Source organism: Rhea pennata, chromosome 15 (genome assembly GCF_028389875.1).
Source record: "Rhea pennata isolate bPtePen1 chromosome 15, bPtePen1.pri, whole genome shotgun sequence".
Taxonomy (NCBI): Eukaryota; Metazoa; Chordata; class Aves; order Rheiformes; family Rheidae; genus Rhea; species Rhea pennata.
Window position 1 is genome coordinate 4,807,408 of NC_084677.1, and position 27,828 is coordinate 4,835,235.

A 27,828-nucleotide genomic window follows, 5' to 3' on the forward strand; every position below is an offset into this window, starting at 1 on the left:
CTAAATAGAGAAGGGGAGAACAGCAGCTGGAAAAATGATTGTCTATAAAGCTTTATATTTAAAACATGTTTTTCCTGTGCCGTGATCTTTGATGCCCTAGGAGAGGTTAATCTTTTATTGGACATTGGATAAGCCTGATAAGGTTTATCACTTATAAGTTAAGCCTTAACACTTATAAGATGTCATGACTTAAAAATATCACAGACCAACCCACGATGTGGAGGATAATTCTGTTCATGTGGTTTATTTGTAACCACTTGATGATGTATATAGCTTGATGATTACATACACAATTAATGCCTGATAACGGATGAGGCATCTGCATGGGGCTGGCAGACACGATGCTGGATTCGCAAGGGCTCTGTGCTGCTGCAGCAGCCGCTGGAGTCGAGGCTAGGCGTCCAAAGGTGTCTGCAGTGGGGCTGGACGCTTAAATCTGGACAGCTGACCTCAGCCTTGTTGCAATGCAGAAAACTTAGGATGAGGTAAGGTCGCTGTGAATGCATCTGCAACCAATATTAAAAAACGCACAAAATGGAGAAACGAGTTAAGAAAATTGAGCAGGATGTGGATGTGGCACGTCCTGAAGACTCGAAATGCGGGTGTCACAGCACGCGTATTAGCGCTTTGTGACTCAGTTACATCAATCCAAAACACTTTTTTTCCTCCAAAAGCATTACTTTTCTATGCTGCTTGCGTTAGGTGTATGACTTCTTTTTCTCTTACATGTCTCTTTTTTTTATACCGGGGGGACTTCTAACTTTATCAAGGTAATGCACAACACTTGTTTCGATAATGTTCTTGATTTTACTTTTTAGCAATATAAAACCCAGTAAACAGTAGCACGTTGTATAATTGAACTTCTCTCCTGTATGTGCATGCTGATGACTGAAGCTGGGGTTTCCTAACAGGCTGCCAGACTGCCCCGTTCTGCTCCCAGCCATGCAGCACTGAGTGATAGTGCAAGGAAGTAAGGGGAAGAGGGATGGACCTAGGGGTAAGCAACCTCATGCAGATCCTTGCAAGGGAAGAAAAAGGAAGAAAAAGAACTGTGGTTGGAGTATGTAGTTTTCCTTCAGTTGGAACTGAAGTCCAAGGGGAGGATTAGAAAAAATGATTATTATTTTTTTAATAGTAGTAGGCAAATTAGCAGTGAAAGGAATGTGGAGAGTATAACTGAAAATACTTTCTCTTTCTATGTATTTTATAAGTATACGTGATTTCTGCTGAATTTCCATTTTATTAATCCTTTGTAAGTGATTAGTAAATGTTGGAGAACTGGAAAAGCACTTATATTTACTTTGATACCTTCTTGCAAACCATTAATATTTAGCAGCTGTAAATGATGCGACTTTCTAGATCTCTCCCCCTTTATTAATGCTGTAGAAATAAGGAAGTTTATATGTAGTTTTAGATAGTGGAAACTTGAGAGTATATAAATTATGATTTACAAAAAAAACTTCTGTGAGTTGTTGAAATTTTAGTGCAAAATGTTATTAGCTTAATCATAAAATACAGATTTATGCAGAAAATTGTATTTAGTGACAAACAATCATCTTCAGCGGAAAATTCTGTTCAAATGATAAAAATGCAAATGCTCAGATGTTCTTGGGTAGCAGTAAATATGTATGTCAGTTTATCTTACTGCAATTGTTTCTGAATGTAATTGTAACTTAGATTAACAACAGAACTAGTAATATTGTTGTAACTAACATTTTTATTTCCTTTTATAATATTCTGTAAAAACTGAACAACAAAAGAGCAAGAACAAGAAAACCATTGCCATTAAAATGAAGTTTAAGTGAAAACCTGAGCTAATGTATAATAATTGGGGAAAAAATGGTCCAAGCTGCATTTACTTGTTTGAAAAGGTCAAGAAGAGAAATAAAAGCTTTACCCACGTGGGTCCTTAGAAGAGGAGAAGTGAGGGAGCTGGATTTATTTTCCTCAGTAGAAAAATTGCTGGTTTTACATTCTATTTCTCATACACAAGCTAGTGCAGTGAATCATTCGTTACTCACATTTAGCTCCCTTTACCATGCACATATTGTTTGGAAATATGTCTAACCCCATTAACTGGAATTGGTAGTGGGCCATCATCCATCTTCCAATAACCTGCATAAAGACAGAGCTTAGACTGTGATAATAGGGCTTATAACCATGTCAAGTCAAATAGCTGTTTATATCTGACTAATGACTGGGGTGGAGATAGAAGTTGTATTTCTTTTTCCAAAGGAACCTGGGGTAAGATTAGAAATGTCCTTCACAGTCGCTGCTTTGTCCTTTAGCCGCTCGCCATCCCTAGCCAGTTCTTGTAATTAAGAGGGGACCATTAAACATGTTCTTATCCATAAGGCTAAAGGTAGCGAAACTGCCTGATAATAGAATCAATAGGAAGGATCTTTCAGTGCTGCTTTTCAGCAAGGCTCCAGACTGATTTAAACTTCATTGAAGCTGAAATCCAGGGGCAGAATTTTTTGTGAGATTTTGAAGCAGACAGCGTGCACATGACAGCATACGGGAGGCTTGCATTTCAGAGTACAGAAATGATACTTCTTCAATGATTTGTGTAGTTATTATGTATACTGGTAGCTGAATAACAAGCTAGTAGCTCTATAGCATTCTGTAGTCCAATTAATTTCAAAAAAAAAGACATTCAATTTTTGTAATGATCGGGATGCGTATGATGGAATTACATATAGCTTAATTGTTTTCAGTAGTTCTTCAAAACGGGAAGCGAATGAGATTGACTGAGGCAAAAATTACACTCTTGTTTTTTCTTTTTTCTTTTTTTTTATTTTTGGATGGGGATGTGTGCAGAAAATAGTATCAATGAGAGAGTGGTATATGCTGCATAAACAAGGGAGAAAATTGGCAACCACACCATTGTGTGTTATGAAAAAATTAAAAGATTACATTTTTCAAACTGTGTGTGTGAATTCTATGAGCAGTAATCATCTCAATTCTTGTTTTATGAACATGTGCAACTTTAATGATCCTTCTTCCGTAACTGTCACAGTTGCTCTAGAGATAGTACAACATAGGTGCTATTGTTATTAGTAGTGCAGCTCCTGGGGTTGGTTCTTGGTGGTGGTCCTGATGTATTCTGTTGAAAATAGCATCTCCTTATGATCCCATTTTGATACTAAAACTTGAATAATTCCTTCATAGGAGTTAGGGAAGGCTTGATTAATACTATTGCACCTTTTCTGACACTTCTAGAGCCACATGTGGAATATTATGTCTGGTTTTGGACTTCCAGTAGAAGGAAGGTGTTGCCAAATGGAGCACAGGCCGTAGGGCTGAAGCCCCTAAAGCACCCGCAGCTCCTTGGGGAGCGCAGCTTGCTCGGGCAGGAGCGGAGCGGGCCAGGTGAGGATCTCAGTGCTGCTGCCTGCTGTCGAGGAGCTCTGGAGAAGACAGCAGGAGCCAGAGCCTTTGCAGAGGTGCACAGCAGAAGGACAAGAGGCAACCGTCAAAAGTGGCAGCAACAGAAACGCTGATTGGAAACGTGAGAAAAAAAGATTGCCGTGGTGTGACAGTGGTTTCCTAGTGGAACAGGCTGCTCAGGCAGGTTGTGAGAGTTCTACCTTTGGAGGTATTTGAAACACAGGTGAGCTGCTTCATCTCATTTTGAAGGTAGCCCTGACTTGAGCAAGAGGTCAGGCTAGATGACCTACAGAAATCCCTCCAGCCTAATTTTTTTTGCAGTTTTCTTTATAAAAAATATACATCCAAGCATTTACTTAGAAGGGAGGCTGAGCTTTCAGACCCATAATCACAGCCTGAAAGTTTTAGGAAACGTAATGTCAAGAAAACAGTGGTGTTGTAAGTTCCGTATGAGTCACTTTAAATTTAAAAGTTTTTGTCCTAGTTACTTCTTTCCGCATTCAATATAAAGCTCTAAACTGGCTGTATTTCACTGACAACTGGATAATTTACTTCTCAATTTGCAATGCACTTTTAATGTTTGCATAAAATGTAAAGTATTTGAGTAGATGAGGCAATTTGGATGAGCAGAATTAATAAGATGAAATCAATATTCATCAGTAGTGTCATATTGAAAATGTAGTCCTCAAATAATTGATCTTGGAGGACACTTTCTTCAGGAACAATCGTGAAGAACAAGTGTGTTTGCTGTTTATCTCCTGGCCAGAAAAAATAATGTGGACAGCAGCAGCTCAAGCTTCCTTGTTCTGTGTACCGTTTTATTCTAACTCTTCACACCAATAGCTGAGAAACAGTCCCCAGGGTAACATTCAGCAAACGCTTGCCCATCTACTTACTATTTTGAGATTGTGAAAAAGATACATTTGCAATGATAATTTCCATGGCGCAGGTATTTATGCAGTGTCCTCAGTTATAGTTCATTCTACATCTCAAAAGCTATTAAATTGAAAAATCTTTCCAATGGATGATCAAGACATAAAGTGCACCTATTTGGAGTAATCGGTCAAAGAGGTGGAACAGGAAATGTCTTGTTTGTCTGGAATTATCTGTTAATCTGGAATTTGATGACCAAAACAACTTTGGACACCTATTTTCTTCTATATAGGGTAATTCAGAAGAGAAGCAGAAAGCAGACGTTGAATTGGCCTGAATTGGCCTGAATTGGCCCTCGGACCCGATCAGCCTGTTACGAGAGGGGTCACGGTCTTGAGCGCAATGCGCGTGAAGGACGGGGGTGATGAGCAGTGTTGGTACTGGGCTGTGTTCCTGTGCCGACAGGGCTGGTGGCTCGCAAGTGCAGCCTTCGCTTGTACTTTGAAATGCCGGTGTTCCAGTTGGCTGTTATCTTGCCTAATGTTTAACACATCCCCTTTCTGCGCTGGTTTCAGAGATTCCTTAATTTTGCTCAAAGGGTTATTCAAGTAGCACTGCCCTCCTTCAGAGGTGAGCAAAGTTTGGAAACCGACTGTGTTTCCATTCCCAGTAATGGCTGTTACCTGCTGATACTGTCCCAAACTTTCCAAATTCCAAACAGAAAAGCATTGCCTCTTTTTGTTGTTTGCAACAAAGGGAGCATAATCATAATAGTGCAATAAATAGTAGAGTACTTCCCTGAATTATATAATGAATGTGCAAGAAAACTAAAATTGGTGAGGCAAAGTGGGATTGAAACAGCTGCTTACAGTGAAAATAGATGACCCTGGGAAGTCACTGGGAAATGGCATACAGTACTAGTAATGTCAACACTATTATTTTCACTTTCTGACATGTCAGCATGTTGTTTGCAGCATTTCTCAGAATGATAGAATTTATTCAAGCAATTTATCCTTAATGTGTGTAATATAAATAGTTTATGTTGTGCTTATATATCGTATTAACAATATTTGATTTGTGCTTTCTTTACAAATTGGAAGCATTGATTTTCTTTAGTTCAGATTTTGCGTTTAGGCTGGTGCTTTCTGTTCCCATTTTAGGTTCTGCACTTTGAAATAAGTTGATTTCCCATAAAATTGTTTTCTCATTGCTTGCCTCTCATTTGGAACCAGTTAATGTCTTTAAATTATCAAATTTGAGCTAGTAAGTTAGCTTACTTTGCAAAAATATATATGTATGTATTTTTTTTTCTCAAATGCTTCTTCAGCTCAGGCTAAATAGTGATTCTTTTTTCTGCCTTTGTTTTTCTTTTCTGAAATACTTTTTTCTTCTTCAAATGAGAAAAAGATGTTTCCTGATGGCTGGGCAGAAACATTGTTCCGTTCTCTTCTCCCTATACAGAATATGGACCTACTAAAATTGGGTTTGAATTTTTTCATTAATTCCTTTGTAATTTTTTGGTCTTGTGGTGTCTTGGGAATCTGTGGATCTGTCAAGCCCATCAAACATCTTTTTCCCCTTTTTCGTGACTCAAACATAGCCTCTGGATGCCTGTCCTGTTTTTCATAACCCGTGATCCAATTTTAATCTGAATTTTGAATAACTGTATGAGGCTTTGTTCCTCCTGCAGAATGTTTCTGGAGCTGGTGACCACAGTGTGAAACTGTAGGCCGGGGTGCCTTTGATTTTGTTTCATCTCATTCTCTTGTGGATTGAAGTAGTCATTGAAAAAAAAAAAAAATCCTGTTAATACGGAATTGTCCAGAGATGGGAGAAGATAGGAACAAGGAGGAGAGGGGAGGAAATCAAAGAAATCTCAGTCTCAAAATTCTCTCTTCTGCCTTTCTCTCATGCTCCACTCTTTCCCTCCTTCCTTTGTCAGGCAAAGGAACTTTGCCTGACATTTGGTTGCATCTTACGACATTTCAGATATGTATTTCTTTGTTTTGTGCTTCTAGAGTAAAGCACTGAGATTATCTGTGACATAAGTGAAGGATTCAAAAAAACACAGTTGCCAGTTGCGTTTTCTTTTTTTAAGGTGTGCTGGTAAATAATGCATTTGCTTAACATAAGACCTTGTAATTTTTTTCAACATTCATCTTTCCCTGTGCAAAGATTTAAAATATTTTGTTAAATTTTATTAGAGATTCCTAGCAAGAGTTTTACATCCTTCTTCATACATGCATGTGGGGAAGTAGATTAAGCTGTCCTTCCAACATTTGTCTCCTTACTTTGACCAGGTAAAGTTTGAACAGTGGAAGAGGGTTTTGTAAAACTTTGTAGCTTCATAACAATTACTTGCAACATTTCACAAAGCAAAATTGACAGAAGTTGGAAGCTACTGATACATACTTGCAAAGATGCACAAATACATAGATGTGTATGATTTGCATCAAGTGAGTATCTTGCCATTAATTCAAATTCATTGTTACATTACAAAGATTAAAGACATTTAGTTCAACATTTTACAATAGCAATAAATCTGAGTTAGAGCCACCTTTTTAGTCCCTTAGGATTAGACCTTTTGGAGAAGTGATCCATTAATGTGTTTTAAATCTATTGAATCATAGTAGAAAGGCACAATTTAAACTCAGAAGTCACTGAGTGAACTTTCCATTAAGTTAGAGAGACTGTGGTCACAGCTCATTTGATCTTTATGAACTAGAAAATGTGATGTAGACCACACTGGCATTCTATTAGAGGAAATCATGCATTTAACTATGTAGCAAAATACTGTAGCCAATTACATGAACATACACCTATTTTACACATCGCCAACCTTCTGAATATAAAGTATTAACAATGCGCATACTGTCTTGGTTTAAGGACTATTTACTTTTAAGTCAGAGATAGAGGATAAAGTTTAGAGAAAAAATAAATTACCATTTATACCAAAGTTTTCTAAGTGGAAATTAGGATAGCTTATAAGATGTGTGGAAATTATTCACTTGGCAGCAGCAAAGACTGAGTGCAATCCTGTTTTATTTAACAATATCATCTGTTTGTAAAAGAAGAAAAATCAGTCAGATCCAGAATTAATTCTTGAAGTTCCTATACTTTAAAATCTCCTCATTAGAGGAAATAAAATATGTTCTGAATTATAACTCAACTTTATTCTACATTAGGATGTACATGAAGCTTCCCAATAATTAGTCATTTCACTTTGAAACATGTTTTCTTAAAAAAAAAAAAAAAAAAAAAAACCACTAGTGGTGTTTCATATTTAGGTTTCAGTCTCACAGTTTAACTGTGGGAGCTCTTCAGAGAGGTGATTGAATATGTCTTATTAAATATTATTGAAATAAAAGACAAGAAGATTTTCAGCCCAGTTCTCCAGTATAGTATGAACTCAAGGAGTAAAATTCAAATCATTGCATTTTTGGCAATAAAAAGCCAAAATAAAGCCTCATAATTACACAAGGTGGCTTTCCTCCAAGGAGCGCAGGACGGATTTGCCTATCTGCACTAAGGTCCAAAACCGGAAACGTCAACTCAAGTCAGAGAGAAATGAGAGAAACAACATGTTTACGTTGCATATGAAACTCGGTGAGCGAAGAACTGTTTGCCAAAGATACGATGGGTGGGTGGGTGGGTGGGTGGGTGGGTGTGTGTGTGTGTTTACATGCAGACATGCATTTGTAGCCCTCCCGCCCCCACCAATTGTGCTGTTTTTTTCTTGCCTCTCATTAAGTTTTTCTTTGTTTTATGCACTCAGTGCTCATTTGATTGTCCCCATTTTTTTATGCAAAGGTTTGAGCCAAGTGTTTGCTAATTTTAAGATCTCCAGATCTTCAAACATATCTCATGTTACTCCTGACAGCACGTGGTAGAAAGACAACATGAATATACCCATAAAATATCATGATGAAAAATTTTTGAGTTCATGTTCAGGCCAATAGTTTCTTGCTTTTTTTCTGAGATTTCGTTGTGGAACTTTAGTATGCTGTTGAAGGAATTAGTGCACTAATTCCAACTGGTGATCAATATGCATACTTTATTGTGCATATATGTTTGTGAGTGTGTGTGTGTTTCTCTATGCATATATTTATATTTTTATGTACCTGCAAGAGGCTTGTCTATTTCCTAACGTAAAGCACGATATAAGTTGGCAGTGGTTACATTTTCATACTTTTTGGGAAGGCCATTTCAGTTTGCTAGCTAAGGGGAGAATTTCCATCCCCGAGTCGTGTATGAACTTGTAGGTGACCTACAGCAAAAGAGAAGATGAGTAAAAGTAACAAGAATAAGTTTTTTGTAGCTTATCATGGGATGCACTATTCCTGAATTTTCTTTTCTTGTTGCCATCTGAAAAGTATAGTATCTCAAAGAAAAGGAGTTATAGTTTTAATCCCATATTCCAAAATGTCAAGGTGAGAATTAGTACAGCTAGGAGTTTTTCTCAAAAAATTTGCTCCAAATACCCTGTATAAAAGTCTGCTGGAATTTCTGCTTTTATACAGTGGATGATACTAAGTGAGGGTTTGATATAAATGAGTGTTTTTGAGCACAATAATAGGATAAAAACAAATCTTGTAATTAAATGGCATTTGACAAATACATATATGGTGAGTTTGTATTTTGCTCAATTTTTACAGTACAGCTTTAAAAGTGTATGAAAAAGCGCTTAATAGTAGGAGTAACCTGGCAAAATATGAATTCATGTGCGTTTCATCTCAAGAGACCAATACTGTAAATCTATTTTGATTATATTCAGGTTTCTTGCAGAAAAGTAAAAGGGTCCAGGATTTTCCACAGTCTCATCATATGAGAACTTAACGAGGTGTCAGGGATTACAGATTTCAGTCTAATCTTTGCCACAGTTTCCCTAGTTTCCTCAGGCAGGTTACTGGCATCTGTGAAATAGGAATCAGAGTGATATTTTGCCTCTAGGGTCAGGGCAGGGCTGTCTTAAATTGTTTAAGTATTTGGCTGACCAGGGGTCTTTGAACTTGGTCACGGTATCTTGGTCTTGTTAAAATCCAAAAGCTAATAATCTCTATGAAAATTACTGGAGACCTACCACTAATAGCAAGAATTACTGATAACACTAAGAATTGCAGACACAGATGGTTTAGAGTAAATGGCCAATTAATAAATATTTTTTGAGGATGGGAAAGAATAATGTAGGGAAGTGGCTTGTGACAGAAGAAAGAACAGTGAGTCTTGTATTTAAAGCTACACAGAAAGGAGAGAAAGTGGAGACAGTTGCATTCTGTGCAATCTCGCTTGCCAGTTGCTAGGTTATATTAGCGCCAAACTAAGGGCTCAGTGGAAATCCTTGCTGCTGCCCTATTGTAACATGTAAGCCGTTGGAGGAAGGAGAGGACTGGTTTCTTCTTCAACACCTTCTCTCACTTGTCTGTCTGTGAGCTTTTTCTCTCTTGCTTTTGGCCATGAAGTAAGGCATTTGCTTCTCTTGCTTGTTTGAGTTCCTTCAAAATACGGAATATATATGTGTAGGGAAAGTGGACCTGGTTCTGCATGTCTTGTGCTCCTGCCTCGGGTACTGAGTTCGGTGACTGACTTAGCAATTATGATCTTATCTTTGCAGTTTGTGGGTGACTTTACCAGCATTTAGGGCCAGAGAAATTTGAAGAGGAAATCTAAATGCAGTTTAGTATCCAAACCCTTTGCCTTATGTTGAATAACATTTAAGACACTGAATATGCTGAAGGATGTGTAATTCAAGACTGGGTCAACAGCCTACAGCTAAATTCAGTTGTCTGATCAGGAAATTAGATCCTAATTGCAAAAAAGAAAGAAACTGTTGTCCCCAAAAATGGTTAGTGGCCACTTACGTGGAACATGGAGGAAGCATGAAGGTCCTTTCAAGCTGAGAAGATGCTTTTGGTGAAACGGTGCTTTTCCTATGCGCAGAGGTAGGTTCACTTGCGTATTTCTTGTGACTATTTGGATGTTTTCAGTTAAGTATATATAACAGACATTAATTCTCTGAGCTTTGATATGATTAGCAGAATATGTGCATAGTAAATACTTTTCCAGGTTCCATCATTGTCTGTGTTAAAATATGAACACTCTTCTCTAGCACTAAAAAAAATAAAAATTTTTGTACAAGCCACTTTGAGTAATCAGAAGAATTTTCATTCTGATTATCACCAAGTTTTACTTATTCTCAGGGCAACAATCACGGTTTCCATTTACTACATCTTAGTATAGATAAATAGGCATTTGGAGGGAGGAAGGCTAAAATTTTATCCATGAAGTATAGCAAAATTTGATAATTCTTGTGAAGCAGTGAGTTGCGATCACATAGAAACACTATTAATTATGTATGGAAATAGTTTCTCAGAGCTGTAAAAAATTTCTGGGCATTGTTTTATGCACCCTTAGTTTTGTAGGAAAAGTTAGTGCTAAAGTTTATTAGTAAAATTAATCTTCACTACAGTTGTTTAACTGATCTATGTATTCATTAAGAAAGAGCCCCTGCTGTTACTGGCTGCAGCAGAACTTAATGAATTATTATGTGAAATATGGGTATGGTAAATGATCCAACTTAGTGAAACAGGAGAACAGCTGTTACCTCCTTTTATGTTTGAAGTCGCTGACTTTTCTCCTTACTTGTGTGTGCCATCCACTCTTTCATTTTATGACAATAATTCCATAAAATCTGGACTGGGATTCATCTGTAAACCCTGACCCCTCTCTTGTCTTCCTGATGTTTCTTGTTTTCCTCCCTACTCACCATTTAATCATCTCTTCTTACAGCCATCCATCGTCTTACACCTTTTTCTCCTCTTTACCACTGTAAGATTTACAAAACGGTGATTTCGCATATCCTTTTTCAGTTGCTTTTTTCATCTGTTCTGCTTTCATAATAGTCCAACTTGAGAAACTAGTAGTTTAGCCAGTTTTCCTTGCGATGTGTTTTTCTAGGACCATTTGACTGTGGTTTCTCAAATCAACAGTAGGAAGTTCATTAGTTTTTCCTACGTATTTCCATTTATCTTTAAGCTCTGTTGCTGTTCCCTCAGATCAGTTACTGAACTAATGATTTTTTGCTTCTTTGTCTAATCTTTTATTTTTCTGTGTAGAAGAGACACTGACAGGGAGTCCTCAAATAACGCCTCAGAAATGGGAAACTTCTTAGTCCTGCAGCTACAAACAGTAGCAGTGCCGCTACTCGGGATCTTTCCCATGCATATTCTCACACCTTAAGCTGCGGTTTTCTCACATTTCATTTCTTTATACCCACAGTTATTTTCTTGGGATTATTTTCTCTGAAACCTCCATACGAGTTAACCACAGCTCTAGCTGATCCTGCTTTGAGCAGGGGAATTGGACAGCAATCCCTAGCGGTCCCTTCCAACCTCGACTGTTCCCTGATTACCATGCACAAGAAAGAGGGGCAATAATGGGGAATAAGAAAGGAGTACAGAAAGTGTTGAGTGTTGGGGGAAAGAAGTACCACGCGGAGCCTAAGTAGTGTCATCCCAGAAGCAATCTGACCGCCTTCCCTCACCGCAGAAGGTGCAGGGTCTCTGAGACATGAAAGATCCAGAGGGGTGCACAGTGCTTGCCTTTATTCTGCAATACGGCAGTAGCATTTTAACTCACTTATTTCGTCTGTTAGATGTATGATGCGCTGTTTTGAATGTGTTTTGGCAATAGCTTTTAAATTCTCCTTTTAATGGTAAGATCAAAATAAAAGAATATTTAAGCACAGATTAAGCACAAAAGTAAGCACAGATTAAACTTTTGGCATAACTCAAATGTATGAGAGGGTTTATTATTTCAAAAGAGATTTTCTGATTTCATAATTCAATAGCGAACAAGGTCTTAAGAGTGTTTGTAGTAGCTAGGATTACAGTCCTCTAAAAATAAACCACAGTTGTCCATGATTTTGGAAACAGAAAGTGAAGAAAATGTTACAGTTTCCTTATTAGAAGTAGATTTACCAGAAAACATGTCTTTTGTAAGCAGGTTATTTATGAGATTATTGAAACAATCAGGAAAGGTCATGGTGTAGGGGAAAGATTGAAAATATCAGAAATATACAGCTATTTCATTTGTAGGAGTGTGATTTTTTTTTTCTTCCTCAGTTTTCCATTATAGAATCAGACATGTATTTTTAAAAGCAACCAAGCTGGAAGCTGTTTTCTTTTCGTTTCTTTTTAACATGGGATGTTGGATTGCAAAAAAGATTTCATTTACGTTATAGAAGTAGATAGAAGTCTCTGCCTTTCACTCATAAATTCACTTCTGATTATCCTAGGCCATAGAATAAGGGTTGGTGGGGGGGAGAAATGGGAAGAATAGAATCTGAATTCTACGTTGTTAAGGAAAAAAAAAAATTTCTACCGTCTTAAGAACTAAGAAACTCCTTGTATTTAGAGGAGTGGATACTAATTTTTCAGTGTCAATGGATGTGGAACTGGAAAAGCTCATGGGAAAAGTTGTCTGATGTGGTGTCCAGTCTAGTTACTTTAGGCTCTGTGTATTTATGGCCGGCTGTTTACAAATGAGATATTAATTTAAAAAATGTATAACTTGTTACTAACACCCTGTTGCTTATCTTTATACTGCCTATTAAGCATTTCCTTTGCCATGATTTTTCTTTTAATTTTCATAGGCCTTTCTGCTGCCCCTTCCATTTCTTTCTCTTTTGAAAGTATCCTACTTCACTACAGTGTCTTCTCTCACTTGCGGTATTTGCCTCTGGGGTTGCATTCAGAGCAAGGTCTTAACGCAAGGCATGCGATACGAGGAAGTGAGGTTTTATCCAGGTTACTCCATTTATGTCACTGACAAAAACAACAGATTGTAAATTAAGTACCACTGTGCTCTAAATGTTTATCAGCCTGGCCTGTGCATCCCTCCCCATAGCAGAACCACTTACCTAGTCTCTCCTGTAATATTTTAGAGGTTGTTCTTTTTTTCACAACCAGCCACAGCGCTGCATGTGTTTTGGGGGGTGTGCACAGACGCCCCAGCCCCGTGCCCTGCCTGGTGCGGTGCGGGTGCTTCGACCACCCGTGGCGCTGAGCCATCCAGCTGCAGCACTTCTGCTTGCAGCTGGCTCTGGGCTAGCGGCTTGGTCCTCCTTCCAAGCGTGCAGGTAACTTGGTGTGCACGCCAGGTTGGGCTTGGGCTGAGGAATACATAGCTGTTCCTGGATCAAGGAGCAGATGGATTTTTTAAAGAAGCATTTTCAGGCCTCAGAACAGATGGTGGGCTCAGCCTGCCAGAATAATCTTTATTTTATATACACCACCACACAGGAAGCGGTAGAAATTTAGAGGAGAACATGAAGGAAGGGGCTATATATTGAGATGATCATTAATTTGGCAGCAAGGACTGGGAGCTAATTCCAGTAGCGGTCTGCCATCGGGTTCGGGTCACCTCTTTGTCAGTCTTGCATGTTTGTTGATCAGTGATCTGATTTGGAAGGCTGCTTCGATTTGTGATCTGCTCTACAGAAAATAGATATAGGAAATCATGCAAGTTGTAAGTTTTTACAATTCTGAAACTTTAATGGTGTGTTTGTCAAAGCTTCCTGGTAGGTCATGGAGTTCAGCACTGTTCTAGAAATGCAAATCCCCGCGTTTTTCAGGTGTCACTTGGGATTCACCTTAGGAGGCAATTTGAAGATTGGATCTATATGTTTTTCCACAATTAGAGCATATGACATACGTGTAGCACGGCTTTTGTCGCTAACAGAGATGTAGTGTATCTATGCATTTCCCAAATCAATATGTTTTTTTCAATACAAATTTTCCCCAAAATGGGTTCTGAACAGAAAATTGTGATTTTTTTTTTCTGGTGTGATAAAAATAGAAAAGCAGATATAAAAATAGAAAGCAGATATAACTAGGAGGATTATAAATTCCAGAGAAACTGAGCTGAGATTTCATTTCTTAAGATTTCTTATGTGCCACCCATACTGAAGAAATGATAATTTAATCTCCTTTTAAAGTCAGATGTGAGTGCTAATTGTAATTTTAAAGAAACGTAGAATTTTTTGGATTTTTACTGTGATACCCGCTAAGTTATCTTCAGTGGTAGCATGAAATTGAATGCCATTGCTAATGGTTTATTATAATGTGACATTAGGAGAGGTATTAGCTTGAAAAAAAATAAATGTATGAATTACAGAAGTCCTGTTTTTTTTTAATGTTGAATACTTGATATGTAGCTTTTTACTTGTGATTTCTCTGTACTATGCACTCTGAGATATCCACAGATTTTCACAGGTCTGGTTTCTTAGTATAGACAAAATCCACATGGTAAAAACAGGGGAATTGCAAGTAGTGCATATTTGGCCATATGGAGTAGGAATTTACTTTTTATAGATTAAGAAGTGAAAAAGTAAAGGAATTTTGTCATATACTTCTATTGTTAGTATATCTTCACTGATTGCAGTGAGGATAAATTAATTACCATTTTCATCTGCCACAGTGTAGACAGTGGTACATTAGGGAAAGAAAATTAGTGTTCACTATAGAGCAGAAACTGAGAAAAGGCTCTTCTTATGAGGTATGTTGATACATGGACTGTACTGCTCGGTTTTCTTATGCTGAGGAAAGCCATAGTGCTGGTATGGAATTATACCAAAATTTTGCTGTGTTTCTTTTTTTCTTTCCCTACCCCACAGTGTGTAACTAAACCAGTCTGTCTTGACATTCAAGCTGAAGATTTCCCAAATAGGAGTATTCTGGACTCAAGGATCAAGACTAAACAGTTCACTGCAACCTTTTCAGCTGTCTGTGGTGGTTGTCACACTGCATCTGTTCTGAAAATCTTAGACATGCCATGCTAAGGCAGGCCATTTACTAGAATGCAATTGCAGGAAAAGTTTGGGAGTTTCTTAATGAGTTTAATAAACAGACTATACCATTACTTTGGGGGGCAGGTTTAGCTCAGTTGGTTAGAGCGTGGTGCTGCTAATGCCAAGGTCATGGGTTCAATCCCCATATGGGGCTATGCTGAGGGTTGGATTAGATGACCTCCAGAGGTCCCTTCCAACCTTACCATTCTATGAATATTTGGGCAACACCTGTGCATTGATCTACTTTCTTGGGAGGCAGGTTTAGCTCAGTTGGTTAGAGAGTGGGGCTGCTAAAGCCAGGGTCGCGGGTTCAATCCTGTATGGGCTATGCTGAGAGTTGGACTAGGTGATCTCCAGAGGTCCCTTCCAACCTTACCATATGGTTCTATGATTACTTGGCTTATGAGGAAAATGGCTGCTTTGTACTGAGCACAGTGAACTCAGATTTCAGAACACTTTCTTTTATTCATTGTAAATGCCTTAAAATTTCGGTAGTAAGGACTGCAAAGAGGAGAGATAAAGAAAAGTAAATAAAATGTAAAATAATGTATGATTAAATTTTGACCCCATAAATTGCTAACCTTCAAAGCTAATGCGGCAGAAGCACAATATTATTAGCGATAAAAAGAATTTGCTTCGCCCTTTTAAAATTACCATAAACCGATTGACTGAGATGGAATGATGTTAATATTTAAGAAGTAGGACACTAGATTCTATTATCTGAGAAATGCTGTCACTAGGCACATTCTGTAGTCCTGTTATCTAATTATTGTCCTTAAATTGCATTAGTGTGCCAGCGATTTGTCTACCTTTCGAAAAGTAATTGGCATTTGGGTTACTGCCTCATATTTGGGAGACTCACTTGCTAGTTCCAAAGAGTCCTCTTCTGTCAAAGCAGATTAGCTTAATTTTCTCAAATAGAAAAGAAGAGATACTCTATGTTTTAGAGTATGTCACTTATGTAGTGCTCTTGTAATTTGGTATTAAAATTCAGGTTATATATCAAAGCTGAACTGAAAAGAAAAAGAAAATGCTTGCGGTGACAAACAAATGACGCTTCTGACTTTATATTAATGTTGGGGCAGTCTATTCTTTTTTCACTTACTGTGCAAGCCATGATTTACTGAAATGAAGAGCTAAAGTAAATGCTGTGATGATATGGATAGAGGGAAAAATGATTTTGTTTCTTGTTTATTTTTATTTTTATTTTTTGTATACCTAGGGCTGTTTGGTTGGTAGACGGCTGTAGCCGTAGAGCGACAGGCAGGGCCACGTGGAGGACCTCGTCCGTGCTCGGAAGCAGAGCCTTCACAAAGACACTGTAATGCTCCACCATGCCTGACAGAGAAATTGCGCCAAAGTTTCCTTTTTATTGCTTTTTTTTATAGCTAAAATACATAGACAGTCTCTGTTCTAAAGTGGTTTTAGTTTGCTCTTTTGTTAATATTTGGAGGATGAATGCTTCCAAATCTATTTTTACAACTTCTTTGAATAGGACAGCTAAAGCTTAAAGGATTTTAGTTGCTCCCTACAGCCTGCAAAAGGGACGCGCAGGCTGGATTTCAGCAATTACCTTCCACGCAGCATGTCTTTCCTAAGGGTTCAGCTTGTGTCTGTGTACAGTGGAATGCTTGAAACCTTGCAGATTAATGTCACTGGGGATCTGAAGTTGATAAGAGATGCATAATTACAAAATATACATAATAATTTATGTGACAACTGGAATTAAGTTTAAAAAATGCATTAAATTACCAAGAGGAAGGTAGTTGCCTAGTGCTGGTGATAATTTGACTAGTGTAATTTGGTTAGGGACTTTTCCAGTTCTTGTTCAAAACAGGAAAATCTTAAAGCTCTTCAAAGTTATTATTTTCACAGAACTGTTGCATAAGCTAACATTAATATTCAAGCCTGTAAGTTAGGAATTGTCAATATAATTCAAATGAAACATTTAGGAATGCAGTGAAAGTTCTTGTAATGAGAATGACAGTGTCTATCATAAAGAAATTATGAAAATTAAGTACTTCAGAATAGTAATCAAGATACTGCCTGTGTACTGCTGTAGTTTACATGAATTGAATGTATTACAGTAATAAAACCACTAGAGTTGTTTGATGTCTCAGAGCATCTTCAAAGCGCCAATTAACCTGTTCCATTTCTGGACCATTCTTCATCTGAGATTAGTCTAAGATTGTTACTTTGGGGAAAATAAAAAAATGCTGGGTATATGTGAGAAATTGCAATATACATTTTAGGACTGACTTGGTTACGAAGTTATAGTTTAGGAAACTCTCAGTGTATTTTAATATATTTGGAGTAAGACATTTGAAATCTTGCAACACAGTGGGAACTTCAATTTGATGTGCTTATTAAGTTGCCAAACTTGGGCTAAAATTATCTGTAGCAGGAATCTTCCTCAGGATAAATTATTTTCTAAAACTTCAGCTAAAACAATTTTGTCTGCTTCTGATAATAAAACTAAGAAAAGCAGAGGGCTCAGCTGGTTTGCAGAACCCTTTCCTTTGAAGAGTATCCCTGCTTTCCGGCAGCGGTTTGGGACGTGCGTTTGGGGCGAGTTTGTGCAACGATACGCCCTTTCACTGTTTTTAATGAAAATTCTCTCTTATTTTGCAAAGCTGTAGCTAGCTGTCTGGGCCGTCTCAGCTTACGCGTCCGTCTCGGGGCTGTCGTGGCGCGCGCGGCGGCAGCACGCTGTGTCTGCCCTAGCGCAGACCCGAGCGACGGCGGCTCGCGGTGGTAAGCGTCTGCGTGTTAGGCTGCTGCAAGGAGCGAAAACCAAAATCAGGAAAATCAGTCTGCTCTGAGCTGGGTCCACACAGACAAAAAAAAAAAACAGGGCGAAAAAGAAACTAACAACTAGTTAGGGTTTAGTTGCAGTACAGATAACTTATGCTTTCTTGCACTCTACGTTTGGTTTTCACAGTGAAAGATACCTGGTTAAGGCAGCGGTATTAAAAGCATGGCCTTAGGAGCTAGGAAATGCCGGTGTGAACGCTGCCTCTGCAAGCCTCAGTTGCTCATGTCCTTTGGACGATCGGCTTTAAGCTGATGCTGCTTCTCAGAGGCCCCTGTGCAGTGATGGTGACGGGCCCGACCTGCCCTGAGAACGCGCGGGCTTCGCGCGGTGGCAACGCCTGTGTGCGGCAGCAGAGACCAGGACAGCGTTTTAGCCACCAAGGCTGGCGTCCCGCGGAAGAGAAGAGAGAATTTTGTAGCTGACACACTCAGATGTTGCCCTAGGTAATTGGTGTCTGCCTCTACCTCTGCCAAAGTATTCTTATTTAATGTGAGGCAAATCACATAATCCCCCTTTGAACAAGTGCTTGTTGCTGATGGCTTGGTAACCTGTGCTCTGATTTTCAGAAGAGCCAGGCACGTGCAACTGCGACTGAAAGCACTGGGAGCTGTGGTGTGAACGTATAAAATGATTTGTAGTATTGCCTATAGGCAGACTTCTGAAAATATTCATCTGAAATGAGGACCCCAAATGACTGGCTGTTTTTGACCTTGGCATTTCAGTGTAGTGTTCTTCAGATCAGAGGGCTTTGTAAGAAGGGAGGAAAAAATTGAAAATCAATAGTCCTATCGCCTTGGTTAATAATGTGCAATAAATAATTCTTTCAGATACATATTTGGCAATAGCAAGAAAGCCATTTCTGAAATAGTTTTGCACCTTATGTTTGTACTGGATGAGTACAGAAAGCAGAAATAACACATGCTTTTGAGTAGATAATGACTGCATTATAGTGCTGAAATACAGCGAGAAGGGAGAAGGAAAGGAATCATATTTACAACTTTTACGCTGGGGTTACACAATGGAAAGTGAATCTCTATTATCATGATCTTCTAAACATAGAGAGGGGAAAGAAAGTATGTGCACACCCCCACGTGTGCATCAATTCCGACATTAAAATTCTCCTTGCACCACCTACAGTTGCAGACATTCAGACTTTTTTTCTCTCTTCACATTTTACAAATGGTCAAATTCATAGAGAGAAAAAGTTGTCTTTGGAGCTATTTTTCTGAGTATAATTCATGTTGTCATGTTTCTTGTCCATTTACTACAATATTTCTAAGTTTAAATGCAAAATATTTATATATTGATTTTCTCTTTCAGTAGCTAATGTGCTTTTTGAGCTCTAAATCACCTTGTTCATGATGCTGTCATTATTGCTTTCTCGGTGACCTTCTAATGGACCTTTTCATGTGATGGTATCAGCTTGAGAGCTTCCCATGGCAGGCAAGGTCATTCAAGACAAAATTAAGGCATGTTTAAGATTTTTTTTACAAACATGTTGTAGTTAGGACATGTGAGCATGTCTGAAAAAGACATATCAATTTTCTGGGAAAACAGCATTCTTAGAGTAACTTATTTATCTTGTAAATATTCTTGATGTGCACTGGTATGAAAGAACAAGTCATTTTTTTCCCCCCATTTTTTCAATATATGTTTTGCAGTTCTATGTTGACCCCTTCTGCATGTCATTTCTTTAAACTATAATCATACTTTTCTCAGGTTAAAATAACTTTTGTGATCTTTTGTTAGTCTCATATATTATTCCAAAAATGCTTTTCTGTGAGTCAGTTTTGTGCAATTTTCAAGTATTTCTTGCTCACTGACTCAGTTCCCTTTCCGCTCCAGCAGCTGTCTCTCTTTTGCTGTATTGCTTTAATTGTGGTGCTCTTCCTCCCCGTTCTTCTTTGATGCCCTTTTAATAAAGATTTGGTAGGTTGAGTTCAAAAAAAATCTCTTGGTGAAACTAAGTATTGGGTTGCCAAGGTCTTGTAAAAGAAAAATGCAGGAAGTAATGTTCTGAGTAAAATACTTCCAGCAAAAGTAGCACAGCTAGCGAGCTAACTTTTATTTCTTGAAATCCAATCAACTACAGTAAAGTATTTCTCCTTGGTAGACAGCTGCAGGAAGATCTTACAGAAGATGTTGAATTTTGTGATAATGGGAATATTTTTCTCAACTGGAATCATTTTAATTTTTGCGAAAGCTTATGAACTGCTAGTTACAAGGTGATTTTAGCCCAAGAATCCAGAAATAAACTGTGTTTGCTGGTTCATCTTTCTTCTCCGCTCTGTAGCTAAAGCGCTCGCCGAGTCTGGCAGCGGGCGGTCCTGGTACGTTCTAGGTAAGCCCTTGAGGCCGCTTCAGAGAGCCCTGGGCCTGCCGAGGGCCGGCTGCTCCCCGCTCGCTGCTCCGGGGTCGGTGACTTCGGTGCGCAGCGTTGTGCTCGCACGGGACGAGGTTCCCGGCCTGGACGCGCTGGGTTGGCGCTGGGAGCCGGTGGGCACTAACATGCTGCGTGCGCCGTTCAGCAGCTCCGGCGGGGCTTTAGTCCTGGCCCGTCTCCCCGAACTGGCATTAGCAAGCCCAGGGAATGGGAATTGAGCCGTAGCTTGAGCCGGTCATTACAGCCCCCTGTAAGGGGAGCCCGGGTGATGGCTGTCGACCGCTGCTGCGTGGGGTGAAGGACTGCCTCTGGGTGCCCCTCTGCTCGTCCCCGTACGAGCACGTTACTGGACTGCAGGCCTTCGTTAAATGCAAAGTGCAGCATATGTGACGGGATGCTGGGGTGCGGAGTGGTGGGATTCTCGGAGGCGAAGGCTGGCCGTTCATCTCCTCCGGCAGCCTTTACTCGGCGCGGAGGCAGGCTTTCCGCTGAAGCCGTTAGTCCGGGTTCCCTCTCGTCACTGACGGAGGGGCTCGCCTCGAAAAGGCACGTCATCTCGGCCCGAAAAAGCCACGGAAGATTGTTATGGTGATTTACATCGGGAAACGCAGATAAATGTCACGTGTTTTTTAAATTCTAAAACAACATCATGTTTTCATCTTTGGAGCCCTGATTGCTTAAGGGGGTTCAGAGGTGTGAGAGTGTGTGTGTGTGTGTGTGTGTGTGTCTTACTGACTGTTGCGACTGGAGCTGAGCAGGATGGGTGACTCGGTGACCGGCGGGATTACAGCAGCGGGACAGCGTGTGCCTCCTGGGTCAAGCGGGAAGCAGGATTTTCCTTTATAATTCTAATAGGAACAATAATGAGGCAACTTTACTGTTAAATCGGAAGAAGGCGAATGACCTTTCTGACCTGAAGAACGACGTGTTTAAAAGGTCACAGCAATACCTGGAGGCAGAGAGATGACTGGCAGAAATGTGTGTGCACAGCTGTAATAATGGTAATCTGAAGTTCTTTAAATGCAGTAGAAATTGTAGGCATTACATGGGACAAAGAATGTTGAAGAAGAAACAGTCACTTCTGTGTATTTAGGGTTCTCACGTATAATGCTGTTAAGAAAGTTAGTTAAGGACAGACTTTCAAAGAGCTCAGGACCAGAATTTCATATTCTCAGCCTACACAGCAGCTGCTGGATTTTCAAAATAGCTCAGCTCCTAACAGTTCCTGTGCTGTAAAGCACAGAGCTCTTAGGAAAGTCTGGCGCTCATTTTGGTGCCAAAATGAGAGCTGAGCTCTCATGAAAATCTGACTCTCAGGAAGATCTGTGAGGACACTGATTTCTTGAAAAAAATTATCTATAAAGTATAGAAGAAAATAAGATTATTGCAGTATATTTATTTCTTAGCAATTAAATTCTTGGCATGGTTATGCTAGTACTCTGATAACTACAGATCTCATTCTCTGCATAGTACTGGAGGATTGCATATACTAAAAATGGAAGGTGGCTGGTAGAATTATTTCTAATGGATTCATCTCTATCATTAACATCACTTCTCTCTGTTTCTTCTGCTGCTGTCTCTTTGGTGCATGTAGAACAATATTTGTACAAACATTTCCTCTATTTCAAACAGGAGCAACCGTATATAGAATAGACGTGTCTATAGCGTGTATGTTTAATGCTTGGGAATGATGTCAGTAATACCTAAAGTAGAATTTGTGCATATATATATATACACTCTTCGGAAGTCCATTATCTCCCTAGAGTTTTAAAATAGAAAATACTCAACATCAGAAAGTGAGAATGGTGAAATTTAACACTGCCTGCAATGAAGGTGCAAGAGAGGGAATTTCTAGCAATACATGTAACTTCAGAATAGTTTTGTAATCTAAATGTGAAATGTTATGCTCTGCTTCCATTGCTTTGTTTGGAGTGGAGTTGGTTTTCAGGTAATTCATAACTGCATTTAACAAAATGGATAGCTTCAGAAAGTATTTGTTGGCTTATAAAGAGATCACTGAAGTGTGGTTCTCGTACATGAGAACTTCGTCTCGTAATTTAAATGCATTGCGGACTGTTCAGAAGCTCTGCTGAAGGCATTTTTTTTTCCTCTATGAGCTACAATGATTAAAAAGGAAGTTTTGGTGGTGGTGGTATGCGTGTGTGTGGTGGTGATGTTTTTGTTGTTGTTTTTTAACTGAAGGTACAAAATGCTGTCTCAGTCTTCAGAAGCTACATCTTTACGTGCAGACTGGATGTTTTGGGTGGCTGTCGGTTACGGTTGCGGGTGGTATCTGAGACCTGATTAATAGCTGGGAAGGAGCCCTTGTTTCCCTGCACATTTAACTGACAGTAGGTTACTGCTCTGATAATCCCTTGGGGCCAGTAGTGGCAAAAGCCCCTCTGTAGGGACTGTAATATATAATACATAATACACTACTACTGTAGTAATGCCTACTAGCCTTAGGTAGCAGCTCTCCTTTGCTTTGCCCCATCATGGTGCCATGAGCCCATAGTGGATTCTTCTTACAGTGAAACAAACCCCAAATTTTGCTTGTTTCCATGTGTACTCCATGCACTATTTTCACAATCTTTTCTAGAGTGTTATTTCCTCAGAGATGATGAATTCCATTGAATTAAATGGGATAAAGTAGAAAATTAAGACTTGCTATGAATGTTGCTTTTAACATATTCCAGGCCGTATCTCTCTAAGCCTATACTTCATTAGTACCAGCATCCATAATTTATCATCTATAAAGACTGTATTGTTGAACAACTATTAAAATGTACAGCAATATTTGTGCAATGACTCTGTGTATGTATTGATAGTCTCAGACTCACATATTGATACTCTCATACATATATTTGTGTGTGTATATACATATGTATGTATACATATATATATACACAAACACACACACACACGCTATACAAACAGCTGTTGTTTATAATGTGGATGCTGTTGTCTGCCTTTCTCATCTCATCTGCCTTGGTGTAATATTTCAAAGTTTTCCTCAAAAGCTTTCAAGTACTTGAAATTTCATTCATATCTGAGGATGTTTTCAAGAATTTACCGTTTACTGTATATATGAAATGTTTCATTAAATGAGTAGAAAGCTGTGCACTAACATAAATATACCAGGAGAGCAAATATGTTCTCCAAACAACATTCATAAAGGCTGAGAAATAAGTTCACTACCCCCAAGCAAACAAATCTTTTTTCTTCCTTTTGTAGCGTCTCCATTCAAATATATTGAGAAAGCAAATTTTGCAGCAGATGTGTAAGCTGACAAATTAATTTTAATGTCAGCCTTTCAGCTGAATCACATTTTGCTGTTTTTAGCAGAAGTCACATCAACATAAATGGGTATATCATTCATGTTATGCCACTGTATGTGTATTGTGTTCTGTATTTTTGGCTCTTGATAGAGAGAAGAAAATATGTGGCTCAAAATAATACAATGTTTTCTTTCATCCTTTCTATTTCAGGATGGTCTTTATGTTTACTTTAAATATTGAATTTTTTTCTCCTATTAATTAGTAGGTATGTAAAAAGGCTGAAGTAGCTCCATTTTGAGAATGAAAAGATTACATTACCAATATTTGCTTCCAAGGTTTGTAACCTTTTGCTACAGTGAACTATAGTTATCTTTATGAACAGCTGTCTGACAAGATCTCTCTGCAAGTCGCAGAGTAAACCAGCAATCCTGCAGTGGCCAGCATGATCTGCACAATGAACTATTCCCACTATGTAAGTGAAAGCTCCCTCAAACATTAATAGAAAGATGAAGATAATAACGACCTTAAAAGTCTTATAGCTTCGCGTGAGAGACTTGGAGCTTTGCTGAAATGAGCCCAAGGTTGACCTCAAGATTTTGTTGAGTTGAACAAATTTCCTGTGACGCTATATGTATAGAGGAGTTTTGAAAATGCATAACTCCCTTTTCTCTTACTCCCCAATTATTTTTAAGGCAATAGTATCATCTTTTTGCCTTTTTCATGAGCATACTCATGCAAAATGAATATAAGGCGCTTATTCTAAGTGCAAGAAGGCAAAAATGATTATCTTTGAACTGCTTAAAGAAAGTCACTTTTAAAATGTAGTTAGTTGCAAAAGTATAATATCTGTTGCCATGCATGAGTGGACGTCTAAACGTGTAGCAAGAAGTCAATAACGTGATATGGCTGCTGCAGAGCAGTACCCTGTAAAACTCTAGGCAGCCTATTTAACTGAGTATGGAAAGTAAATGTCAAAATGAATGCAGTTGAAACATTGTCTTCCAGAAACAAAATGTGAAATATTTATGCTTTATCATTACATTGTAGCGCAAGCAGTGTAGTTTAACATGAAGGCTAAAATCAGAAAAATCTACTCTCTATATAATATGTATGCAAATTAAGCAGTTTTCAGATGTGCTTGATAGGTAAATAACGAGCACCACAATGCCATTTTCTGGGTACTGAGACATGCAGCACCAGCATTCAACATACTGGAGGTTTTGGTGGTCAACTTTGGAGGTTTTGGTGGTTGAAGTGGAGAAACATTTCTCCAGTCTTCTGTTTATCCCTTTGAGAAATCAGGATACGAGTTACTGGTGATCGTCACTTGTTAATAGCTCTGCGAATAACATTTGAAAAATGAAGGATGAGAAAAGTTGTGGTCTCATTTTTCTAATATATTTTTAAAGCTCTTCTACACATGTTTTTTACTCTTATCCTATTGTCCTTACTCGCACATGCAATCTTCAGTGCTTTCCTGTCATTCTGTCCTGCCTTACGGCTCTGTCTTTCCGTGGTGAATGCCTCCAGACTGTGGAAACCGAGCGGGCTCCTCTCAGAGCTGGGGGAGTATGCCCATCGTACAGCAAAGGCACCCGAAAAAGAGGAGACGGTAGCCTTACTTTGGAAACGGCAAAGCTGGGTGGAGATGCTAGTTGGAAATACAATTTCCAGTTAACCTCTGGAGTCTTGGCGTGGGAGGAAATGACTGATAAAAACTTCTCGTTCCTCTTCTGTTTCTTCCTCAGACCTGACATGTGAGAGTTTCCTATTTTAAATGTGCCTTCAAGTGATGATTCACTACCCTCATGGTCTCAAACTTCTGTTCTCTTTGAGAGCCTCTGCTCTTTTGTCTGTGGTGCTTGGGCTGATGGAGTAAGTTTTGGACACATTGGGTTGCCAGGTCTGTCTGTGTGGCTGTTGATTTCTCGCAGGACTTGGTTTGTGTAGGACACTGAGGGTTCTTGCCATGTAATTTTAAAATATACTAGTGGGGACCCTCCTGGGGTGCTGAGGTGGAATGCACGCCTCACTGGTATTGGCACATCTGTTGGAGAGTTAGTCTGTGTTTGTATTTCGTGTAACTTACACTGCTCAGAAATCTTGGGTGCTTCACAGTGTGATTTAATGAGCTGAGCCTCACAACTTTGCTGGTATATAAAGGAGAATCTGTTGTTCCTATTTGACACCTGGAAAGAAAAGAGTATAGGTATTAAGCAACATGCCCAAAGTTATCTGACAAGACAATGTTTAACCGGAGACTAAACTGATGGTCACACTCTGGGTTACAGTATTACTTGAAGCGGTAGATCGTTATGAATTATCTTCCAGAACAGTATCCAGATTCTTCAGGGATCAGCTTCCAGAAAAAGAGAGATCGTAAAATACAAATTAACTCTCTGCCCGGAGGTACTTACAGTGTAGAAACAAAAAAAGGAAGAGGCACAGAAGCGAGGGGAACTAGTGACCTGCCCACGGTTGCACACAGCCTCTGGCAAAAGAAGGGAGCCATAACCATTATTTGAGATAAGTTCCTTTAATATCCTTTCCCCGGGTATCTCATGACCACACTCCTTGTTTGTCTGTTAGTTCCATAAATTTTCAGTATTTCAGTGGCTCTGTAAGACTGCCATGTTTAGTGGGGGAAGGCTTAGTAGAAAAATCATTTTAGATAGGGCTTAATAGGATAAAGAGTGAATTTAAAGATTTATAAATATTAGAACTGGAGCTCTTCATTTAGCCCGTTTTCTGGAGTGAGAAGAGGGGTGCGTATGGGCTTTTTTGTGAGCAGTGGCAAAATGCTGAGGATATACCATTTTATAGTCCTATATTTTCTCGAGATCTATAAGCCAAATCTATATTAAAAAAAACGATGTTGGCTCTGTAATAGTTCCACTGTTAAGATTATTTTTTTCTTTTTTCTGTTGCACCCTGCACATGATCTAGCCAACAACAACACAGCACTGTAGTAGTGGCTGCCCTCAGCTTCCTGTTAAGACTAGCTTAGGTGTGAGGTACCTGGTATTAGGAAGGACTCTGAGATTAAAAAAATAATAATAATAACCCCCCCCCCAAATAATCTGTTGTGATACAGAGCACTTCGTGATGTTGCTGCAGTTACGGCTGGGGTCCCCTAACCGTGCTGGGCTCCAGCCTCTACTCCGAGAGCTGTCTCTGTTCCCAAGGAGTTTCGCGGCGAAGTTGGGGGTGCTCGTTGCGAACAGTATGTGCCAGTCTTCTTTAGGAGAGAGACGGGTAAGAGGAACAGCCAAGTACCGACTGTGGCAATTAGGTGTATTTGTGATGGTTTCTGTGGTTAGGGGAAGGCTGCTTTTTGTCGGTCCGTAACTGTGGGAATCCAAAGCTTAAGCAAAAGAAGGCAGAACCAGTTGGAACCGTAACAATAATAATAATAAAAAAAGTCTGAAGCACCTAATTAAATCCATGTTTACATACTGACCAAGCAACCACCCTTCAAAAAGGCTTCAAAAAGACCTTCTCATTCTTTCCTTGTTAGATTGAGGTTGAAAAATAATATAGTTCATGGTCACTGGCATTTTGTTAGATTCGGCACTATGTTCCACATCTTAGCCTAATAATGCCTTTTTTTTCTTTTCTTTTCTTTTTTTTGAAATTGGCCATACGGCTATGGACAGCAGAATAATTTGAAACAACAGGAAAAAAAGATGCAGACAAATTCTTTGTTTGTTTGTTGCTTCAGAACCTGGATTTGCTGTCTGGATCATTCAAAGTGCTGCCCAGGGGACGTTAGGCCGTGAGGTCGCTGGTGGATTGAAAAGGCTTATATGAGGAATTAGGAGTTAAGATATGGAAAAAAAAAAAAAAAGGGTTCGGGGAAGAATTGGTGCCTACTCTGGATTATGAAAGAAATTTCTGTTCTCCTTTGAATAATGGCCCTAAATGTGAGTGGAATATTTCAGCTTATTGTTCGCAGGTGACAGCTCCCACGGGAGCAGCAAGCCTTTGTGCTCGGCATTATCTTTGCAAAATATCGAGTAGGAGAAAGAGCGAGAGAAAGAGAACATGTGCGTGTGCGTGCTTGTACATGGATGTTTCAAGTAGCCACTTTGAAAGCATTTGTGTGATATAGATGAGCTAGGACTAGGACTATGGTGTTATTGACAGCCCCTGGGATCTGGGAAAGCCGGTGTTAATACTTGGAGCAAGGAATGAATAGCACTCTTAAGAGCTAGGACTTGAATCTCCATTTGTAAATAAAAAG

The 27,828-nt window shown here is 39.1% G+C and overlaps 1 protein-coding gene and 1 non-coding gene across 2 annotated transcripts in view; both read left to right on the plus strand.

The window, feature by feature from the left end:
• The window catches only part of RBFOX1 (RNA binding fox-1 homolog 1), a 1,388,408-nt gene that overhangs the window by 575,801 nt on the left and 784,779 nt on the right, over window positions 1-27,828 (plus strand). The window lies entirely within an intron of this gene.
• TRNAS-GCU (transfer RNA serine (anticodon GCU)) lies at window positions 15,193-15,263 on the plus strand. Its single transcript has one exon. It is a non-coding gene; the product is annotated as a tRNA-Ser (tRNA).